This window comes from Drosophila mojavensis, unplaced genomic scaffold (assembly GCF_018153725.1).
Source record: "Drosophila mojavensis isolate 15081-1352.22 unplaced genomic scaffold, ASM1815372v1 contig_49, whole genome shotgun sequence".
Taxonomy (NCBI): domain Eukaryota; kingdom Metazoa; phylum Arthropoda; class Insecta; order Diptera; family Drosophilidae; genus Drosophila; species Drosophila mojavensis.
This window is the reverse complement of record NW_025318872.1, coordinates 3050488-3070138: the sequence shown is the minus strand read 5'-3', so window position 1 is coordinate 3070138 and position 19651 is coordinate 3050488. Positions and strand designations below refer to the sequence as shown.

The 19651-nt window shown below is 36.7% G+C and overlaps 1 protein-coding gene across 1 annotated transcript in view; it reads right to left on the bottom strand.

Moving 5' to 3' along the window:
- LOC6578010 overlaps positions 1–19651 on the bottom strand; it is a 76331-nt gene that overhangs the window by 44173 nt on the left and 12507 nt on the right. The window contains exon 2 of the mRNA XM_002003905.4: positions 11470–11499. The gene's annotated coding sequence lies outside the window, so the exon portion shown is untranslated. The remainder of the gene's footprint in view (positions 1–11469; positions 11500–19651) is intronic.

Here is a 19651-nt window from a genome sequence, read left to right as displayed (position 1 = left end):
ATATTAGATGATGCTGCAGCACCAATCCAATAAATTGGAAACCAACCACGCTCCGCCCGTCACTCCCTATCCCCTTCAATCGTCCCGTCACTCTCAGCTCCACAAAATGCTGACAGAATTTTCTAACCCACTTGGCTCTCAGCTCAAGCGCAGAGCGTGCACCCAACCAGCTCCGATCTTCTACTCATTCTGTATTTATGTGCGATTTCCAGCAAAGTCTCCTCATAGCACACGGGAACTCTGCAGCTTGGCAGTCAAGTGACACGAACTATAAATTGTTTACTTGTTTCGGCCTTAGTATATCTAAATCACAAATCCAGTTTGTGTTTCTGTCTCTGTGTTTCATATCCCAGATTGCCTAAACTATGAAGGCTAACAAACAGCAACATTATCTCACATCATTTTAAATAATAGATGTATTCTGCTAACTTTGCTACTGACTAAAGCTAACTAAAGATGAAGATATTTAAATACCATTAAGAAAATCTAAAACATTAATTACAAAAAAATAAATAATCTATTTTCGCTATATTTATTAATTATTTTATCAATTTAATGAATTTAGTAAAACTAGAATATGCTTAGCAAAAATCTATCCCTCAAAAAATAAAATAAATTTATAATTAATTTCTTTACGAACCTAAAAATTAATATATTCTAAGTGATTTAAATTTGCCCTAGTATTTATTTAGTATTTTTTTCCCAAACGAAAACTCCCAAATTTTATTTTATATAAAGTCCAGCTCCTTTTGCGGCTGCAAAAAAGGCGAAAATTATTCTTTAGGCGCGAATTAAAAATAATTTAATTGCCAGGCACAATTTTTCGCACATAATTTTCGCGCAGCGTCAACAGCTTGATTATGCCAATGAAAAAGTCATAATAAAATCATAAAAAATTATAAAAGGAAAACAAAGCAAAAAAAATAAATATGTATAACAAAAAAGCAGAAGTAAAAGCAACGCATTTTAAAGGCCAATTTGCATGAGCCAGAGACAAAGAGACGAACAAAAATTAAAAACAAAAAATGAGTTTTTACCGGGGGCCATAAAAAGAGCCCCAACTCTTTTGTGGAGCCCGGGTGGCCTCTGATGGCTTCCTGTCTTAGTTTTTGGCTTGCTCGTAAACAGTTTTGCAGCCAAGCTGGCGACACGAACGAGAGCCAGATAGTCGCGACAGTTGACTGAAGCCAGTGACGGAGACTGAGACGGAGACTGAGACTGAGACGGAGACTGAGATTGAGACGGAGACTGAGATGAAACCTCTGCTGATTTGGACTGTGGGAAATGCGTCTGCGTTTGCGTTTGCGGCCGATGTGGGTGCGTGTTGGCGTGGGAAACACCTCAGCTCGATAGATATCGGCAGCATATACAATATACAATATATATATATATATATATATATATATATATATATATATATACCGTCCTATATATGTATATACATTTTGGAATTTAATTAATTTTTGCCATGCCATTTGGCATTGTGTGGCCATTACACTGCCGACCCGCTCAAATTGGCCAAATTTATAACAAGGCACGACCAAGGGCAGCCAAACAGTTGGCCAAGAGGACACAAAACAAGCCAGCCAAACGCAATGGCGTTAATTGCTGGAACCCACTTCCCTCATCCTCCATTAACCATTTCCCATCACCCATCCCCTATCCCCTATCCCCAATACCTGCTGAAGAACAAAAAAAGAAAAGCCAGCCCATGGAAAATAAAAGAAAGCACTCGACTAAACTTTGCGCAGTCAGCGCGTAATTAACAAAAATATTCCCCAGGTGGATTGAACAATGTTTACAAATTTCTTTGCTTGTTTTACCAAAATAAAGTACACAATATGCTCATCTAAAAAAAAAATATGCTCATCTGAAATATCCTTTAATAAATATGTTTGACTTGAATTTTCATAGATGATCAATATACATTTATTATTATTATGTATATATATATATATATATATATATATATATATATATATATATATTTTTTTTTTTTTTAATGATTAATCATGGTTAAGAATATATATATATATATATATATATATATTTTTTTTTTTTTTTTTTAATGATTAATCATGGTTATGAATTTTTGTCGTTATTTGATTATTTTAATTTTTTAAATTTTTAAGCAAATGCTTGAATGTACAATTCCAAAAAATCTAAAGCTAGTTTAACTAATTTTATTATTTAGAAATTTGAATTATTATATTTTATTGCACCCTAATGATTTTTTGATATTATTATATATTAGCATAGTATATGATATCGTTGGCCTGTCCTTGTGCTTATATATATATTTTATGCCCAAGTGCTGCTGGCCAAAGACAAAAGTCCTTTGTAAAGTTAATTGTTTTGTGCTGTCGCCGCTTTTATGACCCAAACTTGGCAAAAGCAAAAAAAGAATGTAAAACAATTGAAAAGAAGGCTAAGACCAGAAGGCGGCATTCAGCAGGAGGCTGTCGGCTGGCGACTGGCAACCAAAGCAAGGCTTAAAGCAGAAAACTCTGTGGCTGACAGAAGAGAAAATACATTTACCCATGAGCTATCCATGACCAAGGGCTGCCGCAGACTTCTTTAACTGGAAGGCTCATCCGCTGCTGCTGCTGCTGCCGCAGTTGTCGATCTGCATAATGAAATTGCCGCACATCAAGTACAGTTACTTTGGCCACGAAAATTGCCAGCCAGACAGACAGCCAGCTGGGAGCTGGGAGCCCCAGAGTGGGGTGAGAAAGAGTTGCAGCAGCAGCAGCTGTTGCTGTTGCAGCAGGGCAATAGGCCGTCAGGAAAGTAGAACCTGAGAAGCGAATAGCAGAGATCTATTGTTATGATACCCTGTAATCATATGCAGCGTGCATATCAGGTATATATGCTAATAGGTTTCATAGTGGGAGTAAAGAAAAATTCTGATTTCTGTTGCTTATATTATATATAAAATATATTTTATTATTTAAAATCAGGGTATAAAAAGAGAAGTTTTTTGAATATGGATTACTAAGTACTTTACAGAATATACTCTGTAAAACTATTAGTAATTATAATAGAAAACTATTTTTAATTTTATTAATGAACAAGAATTTGAATAGGGTATATATAGGGTATATTGTAGGACATAGATTTGTAATTGATAAATGCAGCTCTAATATTTGACATATGCGAGAATCTTATCTGTATTGCATAACTCCTTGATGTAAAGACAATGATGGGGAATTCTTACAGGGTATCTGCAGTTGCTACTAGAGAGTCTGTACGTCGCCATTGTTATGCACTCAGTGTCGAGACAAACTTCCGCTGATTGACTTGCTGACTTACTCAGAGAATGAAATGCTAGCTGCCCCAGAGACTCTGTGACTCTTCGACTCTCTGACTTTCTGACTGACTGAGTCTATGACTAGCTGATTGGCATGCGCATCGTCTGAGGGGAGCTCGACATCGAGAGGAGGCATAATTGATTCGAATGTGCCTTACTTTCAGCTCGTGTATGCAAATCTCTGGGCCCGTGGCTGTCTCTACGCCAATTTGCTGGCAATTTTCGCACATTTGGCCAACTGCTGCTTTCACATTTGCAGCAGTCGCCTCACTCGACCCACATACCCCTGCCCCTACCTCCATCTGGTCAATTACGTCAGTTTAGTAACGAAAGAAAAGCACACACTCCTAATTATCTGGGCGCATGCTGAACTCTTTGCTCAGTCTCAAAATGCTTAACCACTCTAATTAATTTTAATTAAAACTCTCTACGCTCGCTCGTAAAACAAAAATGAATACATAGTATACGAGAGCTCCTCTGCTCAATCTCTGGCAGAATCATTTATTATCATCAGAAAAGGTTGTTCGCACCGAAAAGAATCGGCCATTGGGTAACCTTGGCTAATAGCAACTTAAATATTAGAGAATATTAATTGTTTGTGTGGTCTACAACTTTTACATTAAGGTTGGTTTTTATAAAAATATTCTTTTGCTTTTATATTTAAAATATCTGAAATGATATAAAGACATTTATGCATATATATTTATAATCAAATCTGAATAAATAACTATCTATATATATTTACTAATTTGTATCTTTTATTAGTATATAATTACTTTAACATATAGTATATATTTATTTAGTGCTACGAATTATTAAGAAAAAATCTATACAATACCATGGCTTACCAAATATATTTTAGATAATACAAAAATACCAAGCAAATATGAAGTCTTCAGCTCTAACAGTATTCAAATTACTTTTAAATATGAAGACAAATAATTGATTATAATCTGATAATGATGATAAGCTTTTTGTGCTTTTCGAAAAAAATATTAAAAACTCGTACTGCGTATAATATACATAATTATAAATATAAATATCAAGTCTCTCGTTTTTGTGGTTTACGAGAGCTCGTCATTGGGTGGACGGACGAACAGTCGGATATGCCTAGATGATTTCCGATGATCATACTTTTTGGGGTCTGCCACGCCTATATATATATATATATATATATATATATATATATATATATATAGTGCGCTGCTTACTTGCTATGCATTATATATTTACTCAATGGATTTTCCGGCCAACGCAATTCGCCATTATTTATTTATATCTAAAGCCCAAGCTTGACAAACTGCCGAATGAGCTTTGCGTCTTATCAAAATATAACAAGTCAGCTTTTTTATTGTGCGGCCAAAAAAACCCTTTATTGCGTCTGTGTGCGCGTATGTGTATGTGTATTAAAATGTAATACGAGTGTAAAACACCTTTTTCTTTATTGCAGTTTTATGGCTGCCTAGATTTATATTTAGTGCGGCCTGTGGCTTTTGTTTCATGGCTCAACAACAAAAGAAGTCAGCCACAGCCCGAACGGATTCACAATAATATACCTGTCTTTGTTGTTGTTCTCGTTGTTGTTGTTGTCGTTATTGTGGTTCTTTGCCATTTCACGTCTGCAATTAATCAAAATACTGTTTGCACCTTCGCTGAACTGCAAAATAAAGAACCACACGACTCTGACCACGTATGGCATTACGCACTTCCGTTTCCGCCGCTGTCTGGCTGTTGACCACACCCGCCCCAGGCCCTCTCCGGCAGCCACCTTTTGGGCATGTCCAACTCGTCGTCTGCTCGTCTGGCTTTTGTAATTTTGTTTGCTCACCCGGGCACACACACACACACACACATATACACACAAATGAAAAGATCCGAAATCAAAAACTTTTTATTGCGTTTTGCTTTTGGCTTGGAGTTCAGCTTCCCCTTTAACCCCTCCTCTCAAACGCTTCATGTCAGACTTTTTATTTTCATTCTTTTTTTTTTTTTTTTTTTTTTTTTTATATAATAATTTTGCACGCGCAAATTTGTGTGATTTATGAGCCGCAAAACCAACAGCAGCAGCAGCTACAAAAACAAGCAACACAGCGACAAAATTCACATTTCACCGCAACATGTCACACACACACACACACTCACACACATATAGAGGCATGTGCGTTTGTCAAGTTGAGAGCTTCCATCGAGTGGCTGCTCAAGCAAACTTTCATGGGAACGCGTGCTTAACTTGGAGTTAAGTTTGCTTTGCCTTTGCTAATATACCTTAAACGATTAGCTTCTGGGTTTCAAGTCAAATATCTTTATATCTTAAACGAGGTTTTCTACTGTTGAACTTAATATTTCATAACATTTCCGCAGAACTTGCAAAATTTCAGACAAGGTGGGGTCACTGAAAAGTTTTCTGTAAAACATTTTTATTTTTGCACATCAAATTTATGGACGCTGCCTACATGAGCTTGAGTACCTTTATATATTTATATTATCTCCATATGGTTCACATACTCTTTAATTAATCTCCGATTAACTATATATCTTATCCGTTAAATAAACGCAACTACTTATCAAAAAAATGTCTACTTTTTGTAATGTTAAAAAAAGAAAAAAGTTTTTATTTCCATAAATAAATAAGAGCTAACTCATTTACCGAATTTTTAGAGGATAGTCCGTATTACGTGGAAGAAATCGTGTTTCAGCAGGACAATGACCCCAAGCACAAAGCGAAAATCGTCAATGAATGGATCGACTATCAAAAATGTTTGATAAAGGAGTGGAGTGCAACGTAAAAAAGGCTGGAAAAGTATGACACACCACCGATAGGGATGAATGAACTTTGATGTCGGGTGCAGGAGGACCGAAATTCCGCATGCCCCTCTAGGAAATTGGGATTAAAGCTAAATGTCTTTGGATTAAATATTAAATTATGTCAATATTTTATTAAAGCTAAGAGCGAGCAAAAGTAAAGAAATGGCTCCTTGAAAGACTTATAGACAAGTGTAAAAAATATTTTTTGAGTTACCTATTTAAATATATCTAAGGGATCTAACTCCAATTTCCAATATCAGACTCATTAAAGCACTTTTAACATATAACCATACATGCTAGCCACTGCTTAATTATTTATTTATAACTGAATATAAGGTACGAGTACATATACTATAGATTTTTTATGTAAACATATATATATGTATATATATATATATATATATTTATTTATATTTAAATAAAATAGCTTTATTTTAAATAATTCTTTAAAGCATATTCGTTCGCCCAGCTCCACTCAGATTACTGGCCAACTGTTAAAATCCATGCTTTAGGTGTCAAAAAGCTCGCTCTAAACCCTTGTCAATATCAATAAGTGTCGGCTGGGCAGCCCTAATGGAGGGGCATTTCCCAGAGGAGGCGGTGCTCGCAGTCCCCGGATACCGCATCCACAGGGACCAACATCGACGACCGCTGTCTGGGCTGCCAATTGCTGGTCACATAATTAATAAACCGATTCTCGGGTAATTGCTGTCGGCATTTATATACACACACATATATTTGTATATTTATATATATTGATATATATTTTTTATTTTATTTTATTTTTTTTTCAGCTCTTGCATAATTTAGGAGACGTTGTCAACTGCAATTGATGTCGCGATGCCCGATGTCACGGTGCCACGCCCCCACACGTGTCACAGCAGTGTTAATATTTGGGTTGCGACATATTGATTGGGCATAACTGAGATATATGCATAAACATTTATGCATATATAGATTCTTGTTCATGTTGGGATATGTCATAAAGTGTCTGTAGAGAGCTTGCTTAGTTGTTGTTTCTCTCTTTCTCTCTCTCACACACTATATATATATGTGTGTATATATATCTTCCTTTTCTTTTATATGCGTAAATAACTGTAATTATTGCGTGTGACATTGTAGCACTGTGCCACGCCCACTTGTCTGTCATTATGCTAATGTCGAATCTGACAGCTGAGCCAGCCGATTAGCTTGCGGTGTTGAGAGCTGTCAACAGCCAAATAAAACGCTCAAAAGGGAGCAACAATGTGGTATTTATGCTATACATATATGTATGTACATATATATACGTACTTTTGTCTGTATATACTTTTATAATAAATGTGAGTTGGTGAGTTTGTTTGCTAGCGAGTGACATGCAATTATTTATACATTATTTTGGTAGCGTAAATATTGACAAGCGCCTTTGCTGCCGCCACCAGCCCAGCGGCAAGCAGTCAAAAGCCTAAGCAAACAAAGCAATTCTCTGGGCGCACATTGCGTATACGCAACACACAATGAATACAATTGAAGGAGCTCGACTCAAGAGCTGCTAAATGCTAGTCGCCTCTCGCATTTTTATTTGATCCACAGCTTGCCATTCGGTATGCTTGTAAATAAATTTTATAAAATTTTTGAATTGAAATGTAATAAATAATAAATATTCCCTTCAAGCCGTCGACTGCTATTCAAATCTTAACTAAAAGTGGCTCATCAATCTGCGAGTCGTTTAAATAAAGACAGATGTTAAATTTGGGTGCACTCCAGATTGCTGAATCATATGTTGTTTTGCAACTCATTCGACTAAGCGTTATAATTTATCTAAGGCAACGCAATCAAAATGTTCGCCCAGCGCCCAAATTCAGAGGAGGTAAAGTCATTCACCCCTCGCTGCTCAATCACCTGACAGAAGCAGTCAATCAAGCGTTCAATAGGCAGTCTCAGCAAATCGACAGTTTTTGATAAGCTGCAGACAAGAATCCCAACACAGAAAAACGTAAACTCCACAGGAATTCAGGTTGAGCTGGAGCAGAGGGTAGATCAATATAACAAACATATAGTAAGTCATAATTTGTCTCTGTGTATTAGAGGTCATTGAAAATGTTTGAAAATTATATTTAGTGATCTGCTAGAATAGTCGTTTAATTTACTGCAGGGTATTTCCTAGTCGTATGCCCTTTACGTTTGAGTTTTTATGGCTATAAATAACCTATACCCAGTGAACAGAGCTAGCATTGGTTTTGTTGTATGAAGATATATAATACATAAATAATATATATAATATCTAGTATGTATAATATATTTTTATATCAGATTATAGGGCATCTTCTAATTCGACTCTAGTTCTATTGGGTTTTTCCGATTGCTGACAAAATATTTGTGTTAGGCTGTTCGAAATACCTTCGTCGACTTGTTGCTGATGACCCATACATAAGCAGACAACACAATATAAGCACACAACCACACAGACCCACAACACATCCACACACTCACACTCTCATCCACACCCACACACTTACACTTACTCAGACTATTCAACACTCTGCTATGCGTTGCATACATTTGAGATCCGCTGCGAAATGCTCACATTTGGGTGGCAAAGCCTGGCTGAAAATTTATGGCCTAGTCCCCTTTCTTTGGCATTCCATGCAGGAGCAAACATATTCCTTTAGGTTCTACGTTTGGCAGATTTGAAAACCATTTAAATGGCGCCATAAAATCACTTAAGTGTGTTTTGCTGTACACGTTTTCTGTTTTCTGTGTTCCGCTCCTTCTTTTTTTTTTTTAGACTCATTCACGAAAGTGAAATGAGTATATTGGTTTTGTGCAATGTCCGTCTTGCTGTCCGTCCGTCTGTCCGTCTGTCCGTCTGTCCGTCTGTCCGTATGAACGCAATCTATTTCGGCGCTATTGAAGCTAGAGACTTGAAATTTGGAACACATACTCGTGTATATCTCCGATTTATAAAGTGTTAAAATTTTCCCGATCCGCCCACTAGGGGCGTGGCAAATCGGAAAATGCATTTTCCGATATACCAGAAATCATGTTTGTTGAAGAGCTAGAAAGCTGAAATTTGGTATGTAGGTCCGCGCCAACCACCCAAGATCACAAGCTATGGCGGATATATCTCCGCCCATTAGGGGCGTGGCAAATCGGGCAAAACTGTATCTCCTAAAGTTATAAACCTAGAATGCTGAAATTTTGCACGTAAGCTAATGTTTTAATTCTATGAAGATGGGTGAAAAAATTATATATCTACGCCCCTTAGGGGCGTGGCAAATCGGACCTGAAGATATAGTGATTTTTCGAATTCTGCTATATTTTAGGCACTATTGATGCTAGAGATCTGAAATTTGGTATATATACGCGGGTCGATCACCCAAGTCCAACGAGCTATGGTAGATATATGTCCGCCCATAGGGGGCGTGGCAAACCGCAAAAGTTTATATCTCCTACAATTTAAGAGCTAGAAGCTTCAAATTTGGATAGTTAAGTTACTGGTAGCCTCCTCTATCGATGCCCCAAAAATAATTTTTAAGCCTCTTTAGGGGCGTGGCATATCGAAAAATACCCTGTAATTTTCACATTTTTTGAGCGTAAGAATTCAAATTTTGCATTTAGGTAACCGGTTGCTCGTTCTAAGAACTGGCTAAAATTGAGGAGTCGACGGCCACTAGGGGCGTGGCAATCGGCATTTACAGTGCCCGTATTGCGACATTTATATGCGTCAGCCATCTATTTATGCATTTGTACATATAAATAAGCTTAATAGATATTCATAATACAAAAGGAAACATTTTTATGAATTTAAAAAAAATTTAAAAGAAGCTAAAATAACAAAAATTTGCAATTTACAAAAAAGTGTTTTCCGCGGGATTTGAACTCGCACCCAACCCAAACAGCATGTTTGTCAAAATAGCTAAAATAATGGTCGTCGGCGCTTCAGCCTACAGCACCACCGCGTCGTTTCGATCAATGGAAGTTAAAACGAAATCACATTATTGTTATGACGCCACATAGCAAAGAAAAGCCAGAGTGGTGGCTGGAAATTCAAAAACAATGCAAAGACAAATCAATCGCAACGAGATTCTTAGAATATGCTAGAGTACGCATTTATGTGTGCATACATACACACATACAAATGAGCGCGTGTATAAGGCTGGAATGCTTGATGCTATGCGTGCAGACTTACATATATACATATGTATGTATTTGCATATATGTATTTGAGGGCTATTTAAGAAGAAACAAATTTAAACTTATAAAATTATTCGACTAAGAAAATGAAAAGTATTAAGTGCCATTCAGTCAAGCTCGCACCTTCCCAATAAAATATCTATTTTATAAAAAACGAAATATGTATGAAAAAAAAAAAAAAAAACATAGTAGAGGTTCGAACCTCCCTACTCTAACGTTACTTGCGTCGCCCTTAGCACCCGCGCCATTGCTTTGCTCGAGCACTCAGCTGCTAAAATAGAATAGCTTAATAATAGAGCGTCATCAGACAAAACTACAGTAACGGAAAGTCCAGAAATCAATCGAAATTCTAAGAATGTGAGAAAAGGCGCGCTTCTGTCTGTACGCATAGAATAGACGATGAGTGTGTGCACATGTATAGTAAAATCGCGCTGATCTGCTGCTAGCTTGAAGCCGGTATCCAATATATGGATATAAATACATGTATATTATTAAAAGTCAAAATTGTATAAATTATATACATATGCATGTAATTTGAATGCAATTATGCAATGATCATAGCAATAGCTATCGATGATTTTCCAATTTTAATGGGATCATGCCCTGTTTTTTGTTGCGCACTAGACTTGAAAATTGCACTATATACTCTGGTTGACAGCGTTTGGGCTGTGAATGAGTCTTCTGCAATCGGTATCGCCCGACTGCAACGTTCTTACTTGTTTTTTTTTGTGAATTTTTACCGTAGCTTATTTACGAGCCTTCACGCAACATGGGATACGCACAATTCGCTTGCAGCAAGGTCAGAAGGAATTCGCCGTGCCACACATGGGAAAGGGAGAGCATGAGCACAGCACAGGCTGTAACCAAAAACCAAGCCAAGCCATGTCCGCATTCGAGAACATATTGCACATTTGCATGTGTGGCAGGGCCTCCATCCATGCGAGTAGGCGTCATGTTGGATAAGTCCTAGGAGAATACGCTCGCCATTTCCAGTTGCTGCCACTCCCCCGCAACCCGATAAAAAATGAATCCTAACCATATTAAATTTGTTATAAATTAAGATTGATACGATGAGCCCCAGGGAAAAACCATAGCTGAATGGCGCTCGTTATGCGTACAGCTAGTAGAAGAAGAAGGGGGGGAAGCGGAACGAGTGTGTGTGCTCTAGATACACTTACCTCTTAATATGGCATTCGAGTAATGAACAGCTGTAAAAACAGACGAAAAATGTGAGTCATTAACAATTTGCAGTAAAAACTGATTGTTTATGTTATCAAAGGATCGAGGTGAGTTATATTTATCCATTATGATGTATTAAAGCATATGAATAATACTTATGATTCATATTTGTAATAAATATAATAAATATTTAATATTTATTATGCAGGCTTAACCGCTTGAGCTTTGCTTTTGGTATCATTCAGCGCATCAATCACACGATCAATCAAGCTGCTAAGAACTTAGCCTTTCACATGATTTTACTTTCGGTATCAATCAGTTCCTCAATCAAATTTATTAACCTTGATAATTTTGCTTTCAGTATCAGGTTATGTATGATTCATCCAAAGGTCCATAAATCAGACAATCATTCGATTGAGGAGAGCTCTAGTCAATATTTTACTGTAAGGTCAATCATCAATACGTGTCAATCAATCGGTACGATATGATGAAAATAATAAAATATGAGTAATAGATTATATATCACTCAATTAATCAGTTTTTCAGTTAATAGTCAACAGATTGGATTAGATGGATTTATAACCCAATTATCAGATGAGGTCAAATGTCAATGTTGCCTTAGCTTATAAATAATGGACAACCAGCCAGTCAGGCAATCAATCAATCTTTCTAGCTGCTACAGCTATGAGTTTTTCTCTAATTACTCAATGCTAAAATTGAAATTATCAAACGAAATTTTCCCACTAACCGAGTGCTCAACTTTATATTTATCCTCATGTCAAAGTCAATGTCAAAGCCAATGCCAGTGTTTGCCTCACACATTTCCTTTTTTATGTCGCTCCTTACTGCACATTTATTTGCTTGGCTGTGCGCATTAATCGTCTTCGTTTGACCGTGTTTTGCTCCACAAAAAACTAACTGTTGCCTTTGTTTTGTTTGTTGTTGTTGCTGCTCTTGCTGTTGCTGTTGTTTTTGCGAATGCTATTGTCGACAATGAAGCGACTGCCATAAAAAGGCAACTCGCACAGCTGCCAACCTCGGAAATTAAAACCGAAAAACGAACAAAACACAAAATTAAATTTCGTTCATCAATTGCTGCAACGAACTTGAAACTTGCAATTGGAGCTGTGTGGCAACAACACAACAATAGCAACAACAACAACTACAGTCAGTGTTTAATCAAGTGTGAAATCTTTAATCAAGTCGATCGTCCCGTCCAGTGCCGCCTCCTCAGAAAGGCAACAGCCCAGCTGCCGGTTAGCCAATGCAGCCAGCTCACAGCTGACTGAAAGACCTTTCAGTCATTTTTTGCGCTTCTCCTTTCTCCCTTCTAGCTTTAGTTTTACCTGGCCTGACCTTTTTCCCCCAGTTCCCATCGCCCATGGCTGTTGCTGTTGCTGTAGCTCTGGGCCCTCCCACGCTTCACAGCTCTCGCTCTCACTCTCTCTCGCTCTCTCCCTCTCTTTCTCTCTTGTAGCCCTCTCATGCAGCCTGTCAATTAAAAAGCCGTCGTCTCGACTGGCCCGGGCCCTGAGCCAGAGCCTGCCTGACACGATTTGTTGCCAGTTGCATTGAAAAAACGGTAAAAAAGAGTTAAATGAACGAGGAAAAATGCTTTTCCCGAGTGCGAATTAACTGAATTAGCTGTAAATGCTATTGCAATTACGGTAAAAGTGCTGTCAAAGCGACCAGAATCGGATTTATACATTGAATAGAAACCCAACTATCGACTGCAAATCAAATGGCAAACAAACCCAGGCCAAACCCCACGGGCAGCCAAAACCAAAATAGGCCATGGGAAATCAGTGGCATGGCAAAACTTTATTATAGATATTCATTTAAAATAATAATAATTAATTAATAATGGCACTCTGATTTTGACAGACTTGCAGCTAGTGAATGAATGTGGAAATAAGAAATAAAAGGGGAAAAGCTTCTAAAAATACCGATATTTGATTATTAACCGGTGGACCATGTTATCAGTGATCTGCTTTAAGGTTAGTGGTTTATTGACACGAAATTTTGTTGCTCTATAAATAGTTAGGATGAGAATATCTCAGTTTGCGTAGCTAGTTTTCAGTAATGCTGGAAAGTGAGTTTAGAGTCTCTTGTTCATGCTGTGTTATAATTGAAATCTCCAACATATTAAGATGAAATTTCATTGTTGATGCGTTTGTGGAAGAATGTAAAAATTTCGTAAATGTGACCATAATCATCTCAAGTGAACTCTGATATTTATTTAAACAAGCATGAATACAATATTGGGCCTAATTAATTTTAAAATGATAATAATCTTTTTCTGCCGCAATTACTTTCAAAAGATGAAGTCATTTTATTTTAAATGAGAAATGCAGTGTTTTAGCTTGGAATAAAATATTTATTTTAATTATTTATTTAATACAAAGGGCTATAAAAGAAAAGAAAAAGTTATTGTTTCCAAGCATTAGAACTGTTAAGCCAGCTTGGCTAAGAAATGCGCTAATTATGTCGAAGCATTTATGAAACTATATCTCTCATAAAATGTAAACATTTCTTATAAGTATAAGTATATACATATACATATGTATATATATTTATATACAGTCTCCAGTTTCAGTTTACACATTCATACGGAGGAACGTGACAATTGAGTATTGAAGAATATTATAATACTTTATTGTTATCGTGGTCAACTAAAATTAAAACTACGAACAAGCTTAGAGCAGAGATGTCCAAAGTGGAGGTAGGTTCATTCATATAAATTCCTTAATCTCCGTCATTAATTAACGTACAACTTTTTATTCAATTCCCACAGTTATTTGAAGCTCACGTGATAGCTTTTGCGGGTCTAATACTCGACTCTTGAATATACACACATATATACATACCCACAGTGAGCTCCCGCTTTGAACAACAATGGAAAGTAAATAAGTATTACGGCTGAACAATGGACGTACGCAAAAAAGAAGCCACGAAAAAAAAAACAGCTGAACAGCTGTCTGGATGACTTTAAATAAATTATAAACAAACATAACAATTTAAATAAATTCAGCCGTTGGCTGCTCATCCGGCTGTTCATCTGGTTGCTTTCAAGCCAGAAAAATACTCCTCTCGCACAGGGCAGAGCAGAGTCATGCAAAGACAATTAAAAGAGCCGCAAACGGAGTCAACAAAATAAAATAAGAGCCCAAAGCTGGGGGCTAGGTAAAAAAGTAAAATACAAGAATCGTGATCTGGGCTTTATAACTGGGTCAAATCTGTGTTTGATGCCAGCGCATGAAATGGAGTGAGCCGAGCACAAAATGTAACCAAAAGATTTTATTGTAATAGACGTTAGCAGCAGCGCGAGAAATAGAGATAGATAGAGTGAGAAAGAGAGAGAGAGAGAGAGAAATGCAAATGAAAATGGAAATGAAAATGTAACGGGCAAAAAGTTTTGCGGCTAACTTTAGCGATTGTCTTTGCCATGAATGCCACGCCTCCATTTATGCACCCACCCAGAGTGTACAATGCATGGAAGAAAATAAAATTAAAAAATAAAAATAAAAATCCATATGCAGCTAAGAGCAAAGTTTTAATCAAATGCCAGAGAAAACTTCATTAATTTGCCGCCAACTTTCAGCATTTGACTTCGTCTTTGGCCCCGGTGCTAAAATAAAACCCATTAAAAATGCCTGCGAAAGGCTAACAAAAAAGGGTCATAAATACCAAAGTGAGCCAACAAATATACCCTATAGAAACTTAAGAAAATCTGCATCGGCCAACAGATCTGACTGAGAATTGGAAAGTCAATAGAGAAAGGTAAACATGACTGGATAAGAAATTGAGAAATGGAAAATGGGAAATGTTGAATAAAAAAAACTTGAATAATAACTAAGTTTGCTAATATACCCTATAGAAAATTCACAAGCAGAGTGAGACTGCTAGAATAAAGAGGAAGTTTTAGTTAGTTGAAAGTAAATTAAATTTAAATTAGATACAAATTGTGGCTTCTCGTTGATATTGATGCTCAGGCAAGCTGTTTTCGCTGTGAACTCTTCAAAGTATTGCTAGCTCATTTATCCGAAAGTAATCATCAATCAGTCCGTCAGTCAGTCAGTCAGCTTGTGCGAGAACCGCAACAATATTTTATGCAAATGCTCCCGACCAAGTCCGGCAGAAAGAAAAAACTCGCCGATGCTTCCCTCAGCGCTAATATAGTCATGCGAATTGAGCGGGTCGTACCGAACCGAGCATTAGCATTTGCTCCTGCCTTCGAATCGCTCTGCATATGCATTTATTCAGCATGTATGTGTAGGTATATGTATGTATGCAAGTACGTAAGTATTGCCCACCGACATTAAACTGTTATGTGGCGAGGGTTGCTGCAGTGCAATTGCAATCTGAAAGTGGCCTGAATATGTTAACTGCCATCTGTTGGTCCCTTAAGCGGGCATCTCTCTGTGTGTGAGTGTGTGTGTGTGGTATGAAGCGATGATTCTGCGGTTAGATGTTGCTTGCAATCTGAAATTGATTTTTCATATTTAATGTGGAAATGCAACTAGCGCGAGCTCTGCAAGTGAAGCACATATAAATTGAAGAGTAATATTACGTGAGCGAGGTGTGGACAAAGAGTTTAAGCAATGGGAGACATAGAGGCACATAGAGACAGTGACAGAGGGAGAACGAGAAAGAGAGAGGGAGAGAGAGAGGGAGACAGAGAGATGCACTGGCGAACTGCTTACTTCATCAGTTCTCGATAATTGTTTATTAGTATAAATATTAAATTGAAATATAAAATATGTCAGTAAGTTCAATGGATATATTTTTAATACATATGTATTACTCTTAACTTATTTTATGAATTGTAAAATATGTAGTAAATTTAATTACAGTAGTTAACATACTTACTCTAAATTTAATTTGTTATGGACCTAAGAGTATTCATTAAGTGAAAAGTAATATATATTAAATAGTGTAACTTATTTAATTTAATAGCACATTTTACATTTCTATGCAAGTATATACATATATGTATTTATCAATTAAATTTGTCCCTTTTTATACCCTGAACCCATTGAAAATGGGAAATCAGGGTATAATGGTTTTGTGAAAAGTATGTAACAGGCAGAAGGAATCATCGCAGACCCCATAAAGTATATATATTCTTGATCAGGACGACGAGCTGAGTCGATATAGCCCTGTCCGTCTGTCCGTCCGTCCGTCCGTCCGTCCGTCCGTATGAGCAAAAGAATCTCAGAAGATATAAGAGCTAGAGAGCTGAAATTTGGTATGCATACTCGTGTATACCATAGGCAGTACAAGTTTGCTTTATTTTTTCGATAACTCATCCGATAACTTTTTTATCGAGAATAATCGAAAAATCGACTTGGTTTTTTCAGCCTAGTTTGAACACTTTTAGACCTGGAGACTTCAAATTTGGGTTGTATATAAAGTTAGTGGATACAAAGATTTTGTACTTTACAGATTTTGGATACCACGCCCCCTTCTCCCCCAATTTGTAAAAAAATTTCAAGTACTAGAGACTTGTGCTTTGGAATGTACACATATTTTAACCATATGATTACGCTGTCTACAAAAGAAATTATTCAACAAATAAATGCTCATAATATTGCCCACATTGCAGCGCAGCCCAAGCGCAGTCGCTGCTAACTGCGCAGTCAGCAGAGCGCGTGCTTATAAGTGCATGTGTATGTATGTGTGCATAAAAGAAGTCCAGACTGATTAGAATATCAGCTTGGAGGGTTCAGGGTATCTCCTAGTCGAGCAGTCTCGACTGGAGCCTTCTTACTTGTTTCTTATATACAAATTTAACATATTCTCAATACAAAAACTCAAGCAAATAGAAGCTCGAGTTATTAAATTTTAGAACTCGTATCAAAGTGTTGTTAATTTAAAGGAAATAATTAAAAAAAAAAAAAAATAAATAATAATAATAATTTATTCAAAGATAGAATAAAAGGACTTTAAGTTTAAATTATTTTTTAAGTTTTGCTTAATTTTTTTTTTTTTTTTTTTTTTTTTTTATTACTTATTTATTTATTTATTTTCATAGTTTCACAGATGTCGCAATATCTTTCCCTATTGCTATATTGCAAAATATTCATTTTCATTTTGAATATATCTCCATGTACACTAATATCTGCATTTCATATGCATCTATGTAGCTCGCAATATAGGTATATGTTTATCTTTTTCTTTGCGCTGTAAGCTGTATCGATGTCTGCAACTGCAAGCATATCCATTGCTGCCTGGTTATGATAGCATTGATATGTAAGACTTAGCGAAGCGTTAAGAGCAATCATAACAGCTCCGCGCGATGCCAACAACCTCAAAGTACAATGACACACAGAGTAAGGCATACGACTCGGCAGACAGACAGCTATCTACTACTGTGCAGAGCCATGCATAGATACAAATGCAGAAAGTATCTGACAGGTGCAGTCTCAGAAAAAGAAACTACTCTAAAATAAAATACGAAAAGAAATATTGTCGAGATATTTAAGTTAAGCCTCTGACTTCGGTCTGATTCTTATTCAGAGTATGCAAATTTAGAATTAAAATCTGAATTTCTGTCATACTAGAATGCACTAGTTTTTTCTTCAAGTGTACGCTTCGATAGCTCGTATTCCTGAATTGTTGCCTTTGCTTATGCAAATCGTTTACAAATATTCGAATAACTCGACTCGCTTTATGTATTTATGCGGCGCATTGCAAACCGGCAAAACGAAGCAACTGTTAACCAAACTCATCTGCCGAAAGCGAAAATGTATTTCAACAGCTGCAGACGTCGCAACCGTTGAATGGGAAGAGGGTCCGCTATATCGCATGGAAAGTTAGTCGAACAGTCAATCAAACATGGCCAACATCAGCATCAACATTGACATCAACATCAGCCTCAGCTCAGCTTCAGCTGTCATCGTCAGCATTCGCACTACCCGGAGCTGTTGCTGTTCTGTTCGGTTCTTACTCCGGGCATACCAGTTCAGCGGTCAACCGGATCGCCAGCTGAACCCAATTCGGAGCGGAAACCTCGAAATCGATGCAATTGTTTCATTGAAGCGCTGCAGGCAGCACTATATATGGAAGTAAGGAAATAAGTTCACAGCGAGAGTTGCTCAAAATGTTTATGAAAAGACCATATTATTGATATACGACGCGAGTTTATTTAGTGCAATTGTATATATCAAATTTAGTAATTAAATTAAATTTAATGTAGTAATTAAATATTAATTAATTAGACTATTACTTTTGATAAGGTCTGTTAAATCTTAAACAGTTCTGAAAACACTTATATTCAGTTCTCACTCCTATTAATACATTTGGAGTTCTTACTCAGTTGCTTACTTAATTTTGCTTTCTCCTTTATAATTCTCTATCATCACATCTTTTCACTTCTCTTAATTCATTTTTATACCCTGAACCCATTGAAAATGGGAAATCAGGGTATAATGGTTTTGTGAAAAGTATGTATCAGTCAGAAAGAATCATCGCAGACCCCATAAAGTATATATATTCATGATCAGGACGATGAGCTGAGTCGATAAAGCCATGTCCGTCTGTCCGTCCGTCCGTCCGTCCGTCCGTATGAGCAAAAGGATCTCAGAAGATATAAGAGTTAGAGAGCTGAAATTTGGCATGCATACTCGTGTGTACCATACGCACTACGAGTTTGCTTTATTTTTTCGATAAATCATCCGATAACTTTTTTATCGAGAATAATCGAAAAATTTATTTTGTTTTTTTAGCCTAATTTGAACACTTTTAGACCTGGAGTCTTCAAATTTGCGTTGTATATAGAGTTAATCGATACAAAGATTTTGTAATTTACAGATTTTGGATACCACGCCCCCAATTGCTTACTGCGCAGTTAGCAGAGCGCGTGCAGTTGTATGTATGTGTGCATAAAAGAAGTCCAGAATGATTGGAATATCAGCTTGGAGGGTTCAGGGTATCTCCTAGTCGTGCAGTCTCGACTGGAGCCTTCTTACTTGTTTTTTATAATTCTCTAATATCATAAAAGTTCACTTATAGCATTTATTCTACTTTTACAATTCTTAATTTGTCGATTTTAGCATCACTTCTTTTAGCTATTTTCTTCTAGTTCTTTTTCAGATCTCACAGCTTTTCGATTGAATACTTTGCTAATTAAGGTTAACCTATGACATCTCTTTTAGAATTCTCAATCAGTTCTAACATTTT